The sequence below is a fragment of the Arachis ipaensis genome, chromosome B01 (genome assembly GCF_000816755.2).
Source record: "Arachis ipaensis cultivar K30076 chromosome B01, Araip1.1, whole genome shotgun sequence".
NCBI lineage: Eukaryota > Viridiplantae > Streptophyta > Magnoliopsida > Fabales > Fabaceae > Arachis > Arachis ipaensis.
The window spans coordinates 28,663,494-28,672,215 of record NC_029785.2 but is presented as its reverse complement, the minus strand read 5'-3'; the positions used below and the strand labels follow the sequence as shown (position 1 = coordinate 28,672,215).

The following is an 8,722-nucleotide window of genomic DNA, read 5'->3' as shown; positions in this document are numbered from 1 at the left end:
GAACTATAAACCTTAGTTATTGTCCAAAAATTTTTTGGACATTCAACCAGTTTTTCAACAGACTCAAACTTTGGCCCATGTCAAAATATTGTTTTTGGAACTCAAAATTCCATCCATATCTCTGCAGTAAACCATTAATGTTATTGCACTTAGCACTAACTGCTAGTTTTGACTGAAAGTTAGTGCACTTTTTCGTTTGACTACCTGCTGTACGTGTCCCTGTACCATTGGATGCTCAAAAGAAAGTCACTCTTAGCCATTGAACAACATACCACCAAACACACACACACACATATATATATATATATATATGGAACTGTGGCTAAGGTGACCAAGGCAGAATAGCCAATCCGAGCACGACACCTGGAATGCGTAGGATAGAAGACTAATGCCTAGTTTGGATAAACAGCTTAATTAAGTTCCTTTTGAAAAAAATAGCTTAAACAATAAATGATTATATTAAAAGTAACTTATAAATAACTTATTTTGTATTTGGTTTTTTAATTCTAAAAGTGCTTATTTTATAGAAATGTGCTAAAAAGTAGTAGTATTATGAGAAAAGCCATTTTTTTTTAACTTCTCTTATAAGCTCCTAAATAGCTTCTTAGAAAGTTGCAATTTGATTTTGAAAATTGCATCAGATATTAATACTATTTTCATAAGTTAAAAGTTCAAAAAATTACTTTTGAAGGTTTCCAAACGGGCCCTAAAAGTAGTTGATTCTGATAATCACGGTGAATTCCATAATGGAGGTGTGGTAAATGTTTTCGATCACTTAATCAAATTAATTAACAAAAAGAATAAATCAGTAAATATTGGAAAAGAATGTGGTAACATTGAAAGTGCAACGCACGAGTTTTGGGTAAAATCGATAGAGTAATCAGCCAGTGTCCGACCATGAAGGCTATCAAAGTTCCTGGTGGAACGTTCCTTTATAAGTCGGCAGCCCTGTTCGTGAGATAAGTTGAAATTAAGAGTAGCAATAGAGGTGGTGGTGCCGTGGACGGAAGAGGTCCTTGAAGAAGTTCTTCAAACTCATCATCATCAAGATAAGGAATTGCCAAAGGATCCTTAGAAGCACCAACAACTCTATTACCACTTGCTCCATCATTTAAGTCAGGATCCGGAATTAGAGCAGCTAAATCTTCTTCTTCTGCATCTTCATCAGCAACAATCCACTCTTCATCAAAGTCCAACTCATCAAGAATATAGTCATAATCAAGACTTCTTCTAGTTTGTTTTTTCTTTGCCAATCTTGAGTTTGTCATCACAAACACAACATCATTCATGGTTTAGCTTTCAAACGGTTTCTCCTTTTTGTGTGAACCTTTCAAAAGTACATAAAAAGTATTAGTCAAACAATAAGATAGAATTGAAGAATTAACAACTAAATTTATAGAAGTAAAATACAAATTATATTTAATTACTAACCATCTCAAAAGCGCTCCAATTGCGTTCACATCCAGATGAGCTACATGTCAAATTCAAGACACAAATTGCAAATTGTTGAAGTTCTGGATGCTGATCTCCATAAGAATCCCACCATTGAGCTGGAGTTTTGGTATAAATTGCATTTTGAGCTACTTTACTACCAAAAAATTCTTTTCGAGTCTTAAAATCTTCAATTTAAACATCCATCTTAGTGATTAAATCTGGATTTTCTGTCATTCTTTCCATACAAGCATAAAACTGCTTCTTAAGCTCATAAGCGATTTCAAAACCAGAACTATAATGAATTTGAGGATTCAAATAATAGCCCGCAGCATGCAATGGCCTATGAAGTTGGTTGCCCCATCTTGCATCAATAATATCCCAAATAGTTATATAACTAAAACATAAAAAATTAATAAATTAGTTACAAAATAAAAAATATTTTCAGAATTGAAGTTGAATCTGATTCCAAATTAATGGTGTTTTCCCACCATATACATATAAGCATGGTGTGCCCCTACCTTGTGGTATTGCATTTTAACTTTGTTCTTTTCTTTTTCCCATACATTATTATTATTATTATTAACCTATTCATGAATGGTTTCCTAGCCGTTCAAGCAAGGCTGCTATATGCCACACAATCACACACCATTCAATCTTCAAAATTTTCAACTCTCTCTGACTTTTACTTTTCTACCTCTGTTGTTATTACATTTTACAATTACACTTTACACCGTTACACATATCATCCAACATTATGTACAGCTCTTATGCATTAATTAAAAAAAATAATTAGACACTTTACCTTGTCTCAACTCCTTGAAATGCATCTCGTATTTTTTCCTTTGCACTTTTCATTTCTTCATAAATAAATTCCATTGCCGGCTTTTCTTCTGAATCCACCATACGAAGCACATGAAGAAGAGGGTAGGCAACCCTCAAGCAAGTTACCACTTCTTTCCAAAATATCTTATCCAACACCACACTTGCAATTATCTTTCCATCTTTTGTCTTTGCAAATTTACTAGAAGTCCATTGATCAGAAAGAAACATTCTTATTAAGGAATCTTTGTTGCCATTGAGACATCCCAAAGTAAGGTAAGAAGTTGCAAAATGGGTCATACCCAGCCTCACCAAATCTTTTTCCTTAGTGTGGATGTGTAGTAGTGTAATAAGAGCAATTCTAGCATATATGTAAGTAGTAATCTTTCTACCTTTATATATTGTGTCCTTGTGAAGTGTTACTTTTTTTTTTCAAGTCTTCTAACATCAAATTAATGCAATGTGCTGCACAAGGCATCCAAAATAACTTTTTCCTCTTTTTCATTAGCATTTCTACTGCAGTTTTGTAGTTAGCCGCATTGTCGGTGACAACTTGGATGACATTTTCTTCACCAACATCTTCAACCACATCATCTATCATTTTAAAGATTTTATCAGCTGTCTTAGTAATATGAGAGGCATCAATAGATTTCAAAAAAATAGTTCCTTTAGGAGTATTAACCAAAAAATTTAGTATGGTCCGTCTTCTCTTATCTGTCCAACCATCAGTCATTATTGTGCAACCAACCTGCTTCCAATATGCTCTATGTTCCTCTAGTGATTGTTGAACAATCTCCACGTGTTTCTTCAAAAGAGGCACCCTTAATTCATGGTAGGATGGTGGCTTGAATCCTTGTCCATATCTTATAGCTTTTTCAAACATTCTACTATATTCCTCGCTCCTTGATACATTAAAGGGGATACCATTGTTGTAGAAAAAATCACTAATTAGTTGATTGTTCATAAATATACTTCCTCTCTCAAATTCTTCTTAAATATGTTGTTGATTGTTGTTTGAGTACTAATGCGTGTTTTCTTGAATATGTTGCCATCTAGTTCTTTCCTTTTCTTTTTTCACCGGTAGTGTAAGCTTCTTTAGTAGCTTCACCTGGGCTTGCCCCATCCATGCTTATTTTCTTCATCAAATTCACTTGAAACCCACTCACAACATTCCACATTTGCTTCTTAACTTCATCATTAACAGCTGTACAAGCTCCAACATCTTTTTGAGTTCTTGCTAAGTGGTGTTTCAATTTATAAACTCCTCCTGAAAAAATTTTATGACACTATTTACAGTGTATCTTCTTTCCATCTTCTCCAATAGATATCCCGTGCTCCCATCCTACATCAGTTCTACTTCCAAGAGCATTCTTAGCAACTTTTCTTTTACTAGCAATTCTAGCTGTACTTCCTGACTGAGAAGTTAGAATGTTAGTCAGATTTTCACTTGCATTAGCTTGAGTCGATGCCATTTCTGTTTAGAAAAAAAATTAAAACAGTAAATATTCAACAAATTAGTTCAATGTCATAGCAAAAATTCAATAATTTAACAAAAATTACAGAATTGTGTTCAATTTCAATTGTAATCATCCAAGTTCAACAACAAAAATTTAACAATCTAATTTGAACAAAAAATACTAGCATAACAAAAATTCAAGAATTATATTCAATGCCACAACAAGAATTCAACCATTTAGTTAAAAGAAATTCAACTTCCAAGTATAAACAGGTAAAAAGCATTTTAACTTTTTAAGTAATTCAGCACAGAGTAAAGCAAATTTAAGCCACTAAGATAACTAAAACACTATTTAAGTCACAACATCATATCAAAACTAATAAACCTGCTTGTCACATAAAGTTCCAACTTTCAAGTATAAACAGGTAAAAAGCATTTTAACTTTTTAAATAATTCAGAACAGAGTAAAACAAATTTAAACCACTAAGATAACTAAAACATTATTTAAGTCACAGCAATGACATAATCATATCAAAACCAATAAACCTTGCTTGTCACGTAAAATCCCAACTTCCAAGTATATGCAGGTAAAAATGTAGAGTGCAATCTGATAAACTCCGATTTTGTGGTTTATCTTGTGCTTAATTTGGGAGATTTTATCAACTTTTCTCACATTTATTCAATGAAATTGCATGGTTTTGTAATTCTCCCTGAATTTGTGCTTAAGTGTGAAAATATGCTTTTTGGGTCTAAAAATAGCTAAATTTAATTCACTTTAATTCCATTTGATGCCTTGATATGTTTGTTAAGTGATTTCAGGTTTACCCTCAAATCTCATGGCTTAGAAAATTTTAATGCTTATTAGCAGCTACTAAACCAATGATGTGCATCAAAGCTTGCCAACAAGATTTTGAAATTTTTAATCATAGACAACTACTATCTCAATACATTTTGTGTTAAACATCATTAGGCATAATAAATTAAGACATGATGCTCAGAGATTAAGCATCTATAAACATAGAAGGAGAAGATAAAACAAAGATTCACAATAATCAACATCTAAAATAATAAATCAAAATAATAGTAATTTTTACCAAAATAAAAATAATAATTATTATTAACAGTGGGTGACAAAGGTGTGACAAAGGCAGAAGGAATGGAGACTGGAGAGGCTTTGAATCCTATTGTTGTTGTTACATGTTAGGGGGCCTTGGCAAATACAATCATCATCAACATCATCATCACTTGCAAGTAGTTCACAAGGTGCTGAATTGGCAAATGATTGCAGCGATCATAACACGTTCTTTGTGAAAGTGTACATGGAAGGCATTTCAATTGGCAGAAAACTCAATCTTTTAGTTCATGATGGCTACCATGAATTGGTTAAAGCTCTTGAACAAATGTTTGACACTACCATACTCTGTAATCAACTCTATCCCTATGCCTCTTTCTCATTTACCTTTTTTTCCTAATTAAAATAAGACTGAAGAGGATAAAGATTAAAGAGGTCTTAACTTTTAACTTACCTGATGAAGTAGTAGCAAAGAGGAGGAGAAGAGCAGCGATCCATATTCCAGAGCCAGAGACAAAGAGGCAGAGCCAGAGAGGTTCGCAAGTTACAATCGCAAAGTGACACTCACGCAATCCAACCACCACTAGTCCGATTCGATAACACCAGCGGCAAACCTCACGGCGAGTCGGTGACGCTCCAAATTAGGGTTTTCGGTCGTGCAAAATTCAAATTTCAGAGGAAAAGAGAGATAAAGTCAGAAATTGAGACTTGAGAGAGGTAAAAATTTGAAATTTTGGCCATGGAGAATTGGAGATAAACTGTAAAAGTGAGGGAGATTAAGAGATGAGAGACTGTTACTCTGCTAGGGCTCCTCTTCCATGGCCTTCTATTCAGATTGGGCCATTGGGTTGGGTTGGGCTGCAATCAGGGCCAAGAAAAAGAACTTCTTCAACCTGAAACGCAACAACTTGGCAGAAGCGACGATTCCGGCGGCGCTGCGTTCTTCAGCGGCGATTCCACACGGTGCAGTTTGGTTCTGGACGATAAGCAGAATCGCAATGGAAAGATGGAGCAGAAGCGTAAAATCGTGCGTTTCCATGAGTTAAAACGCGATTCTGACTACCTTAATTCACCTATATATATTACTTGACAATTTATTTGTCGATTTAGAAGTCTTTGTTACTTTTTGGATAGTTATTTGAATAAACATGCATCTAACTTGATTCTATCCATTTCAAAATAGGATAAGACGATTCTTGTCTAAAAAATAGACTCGTTCCAATCTCTATTCGTGTTTGTCATAAATCATGGCGATCTTTCCGTCATCTTCTCTCACCAAACTTAATGGAAGAGACCTACATGACACTTAACATTACTAATATGGACACTAAGTCTCCGTTAAGTGACATGTTGGCAAATGGACAATGGTTAAGGATTGGATATGTCCTCCTAAGTCTTTGTTAAGTGACCTGTTATTTGGGAGACAAATCAACTTCTGACCATTACCCATTCACCAGCATGTCGCTTAACAGAGACTTAGCATCCACATAAGCAACGTTAAGTGTCACATAGGTCTTTTTCGTTAAGTTTGGTGAAGAGAGATGATGGGGGCTACCATGACTCACGACAGACAAGAACAGAGACTAGGACTGGGACGGGTCTATTTTTTTGATAAGGATTGTCTTGTTGTTATATTAGTTAGTTTATTTTTTTTCTTTCCATTAATATTGTATTTTGTCAAGAGGGTTAGAAGTTTTGATGGTTATGTATGTTTGTAAGTTATGGTATAAAGAATTTAGTGAGAGTGTTACATAAGGCTTGTAGCCAAAGGGTTTCATCAAATAGAAAGTATTGATTATCGAGAGTAGTACAGTAGTTTGACCATCAACGGTTCAAATTGTCCTCGCTATTGCTTTATCTCTTAGTTAGACCTTAAGACAGTTTGATTTTGATAATGTATTTCTAATTGAGTGCTTGAAGAGTAAGTATGTATGTCTCAGCCAATTGATTATTTTTCCTCTAATCCAACTCATGTTTTTTAATTAAAGAAAGCCTTGTATGGCTTGAAAACAAGCTCCAAGAGAATGGTTTCAAGCTTGTTTTCAAACCTTAACTACTACTCTTCTTAAGTTTGGCTTTAGAAAACAAAATTGGATGTTTCTTTGTTTATTAGATATACTAACACCTCTACTGATTTTGTTTTGGTATATATAGACGATATTGTCATCACAAGGAGCAACTCATTTGAAATTGAATCTTTAACAGCTGATTTTAACAAAACGTTTTCTTTAGAAGATCTTGGTGAACTCAATTATTTTTTGGGTTTAGAATTCAAGCATCTACTAGGAAGTAGCTTGCTTGTTACTCAACAAAAATATGCTACTGATCTTCTCAACAAATCAAAAATGGACATAGGCTTCAATGGTTTCATCTCTTAAATTGACTACCAATGATTCTGAAGCTTATGAAAATCCAAAACATTATAGGGAGATTGTTGGTGCTTTGCAATATTTAACTATAACAAGAACAAAGTTGGCTCATGTTGTAAATATAGCAGCTCAATTTATGCAACAGGTATAGTTGATAAGGGGATTGTTTTAATAAAGGAATTGACTTCAGAATCAAGGCTTTTGTAGATGCTGATTGAGCTGGAGACTTGGATGATCGAAAGTCTATTAGTAGATACTACATGTTTCTTGGAGAAGCAACATTCAACCTAATATAAGTAGGAACAGCACTAAGGTTGAATATCGTGCGATGGTAGCAGCTCAGTCAAAGATCATTGCAACCCAGCAACCCCTCATGGAGCTCAAAATCAAGCGACCATTTAGCTCCCACAATTTTTTGTGGCAATCTAAGTGTGTGTTTGCTTGCTGCTAACCCCGTTCTCCATACATGGTGCAAACATATGGAAATTTATCTCCATTGTTTGAGTAATGGTGAACCGAAAAGAATTGTATATGGTCAACATCCTAGAAAGTGATCAAGTAGCAAACTTGCTAACTCAACCACTGTCCTTAAACCTCTTCACCAAATTCAGAGACAAACTTAGAGTGGCGAGTCCACCCACTGCAAAGTTTGAGGGGGAATATAAGGGATAGAAAGTTATGTTTATTTACAGAGACAGAATATTGAGATAAGAATACTGAGACACAAAATTGTATTTGACAGAGGAAACATGGACAGAGACATTATGTTCAGAGACACTGAATTAGTGTATTTTGTGTTTATCCTAACAGGAAGGACACAAAAACACTAACAAGAGACGGAACTTATTTTTTATTTTTTTATTATTCTTGTTAATTTTTTATAATTATATCTTTTATTATTTTATAAAAAAATGAAAATAAGTTAGATTTTCATAATTTATTCTAGTTTATCACCAAATAGAATACAAGAATACAAAATTTTGTATCTCTGTCCTTTATGTATTGTTCTTTGTCTTGTCTTGTCCTGTTCTCAGAAACATACGCAACCTAGTTATGCAGTGTTATAATGTATTGAGTTGTTGTGAATCTGTTGGGTTATTATCAAGACTCTCTTCTAGGCTTTCTTAGTTCTGGTTGCAGTATATATATATGTGCACTCTTCTGGTTCATTAGTGTATGAATTTAATATTGCTTACAAATCAAGTAATCTCATTATCTTCTATTCTTCACAAATCTGTTTTCTCGTCTCTCTTATTCTCCGTCCATTGCTTTATGCAATCTCTAGTTTACTGCTTTAGCTCAATTGCTTTCAATCCAAAAACCACAAATTTCATTAGATATAGAGAGTGGTGAATTAATTAATTCAGATGAGTATAAAACAAAAACATTCATTTACGTGTTTTAGGCCCCACGCGACAAGCATCATTACATAGCAATTTACTAGTCTTTACTATTATAGAGGACAGCCGTGACTAATGATGTCTTTTATTTCTTATCCATATAGTTCCTCTGTTGAAGCAAACTATACAAGATAGCCTAGGAGGTTCGCACACATCTTTCGCTACTCCTATT

General features: G+C 34.1%; 1 pseudogene; it reads right to left on the bottom strand.

Annotated features, from left to right (window-relative positions):
- On the bottom strand, positions 933-3,725 carry LOC107604843 (annotated as a pseudogene).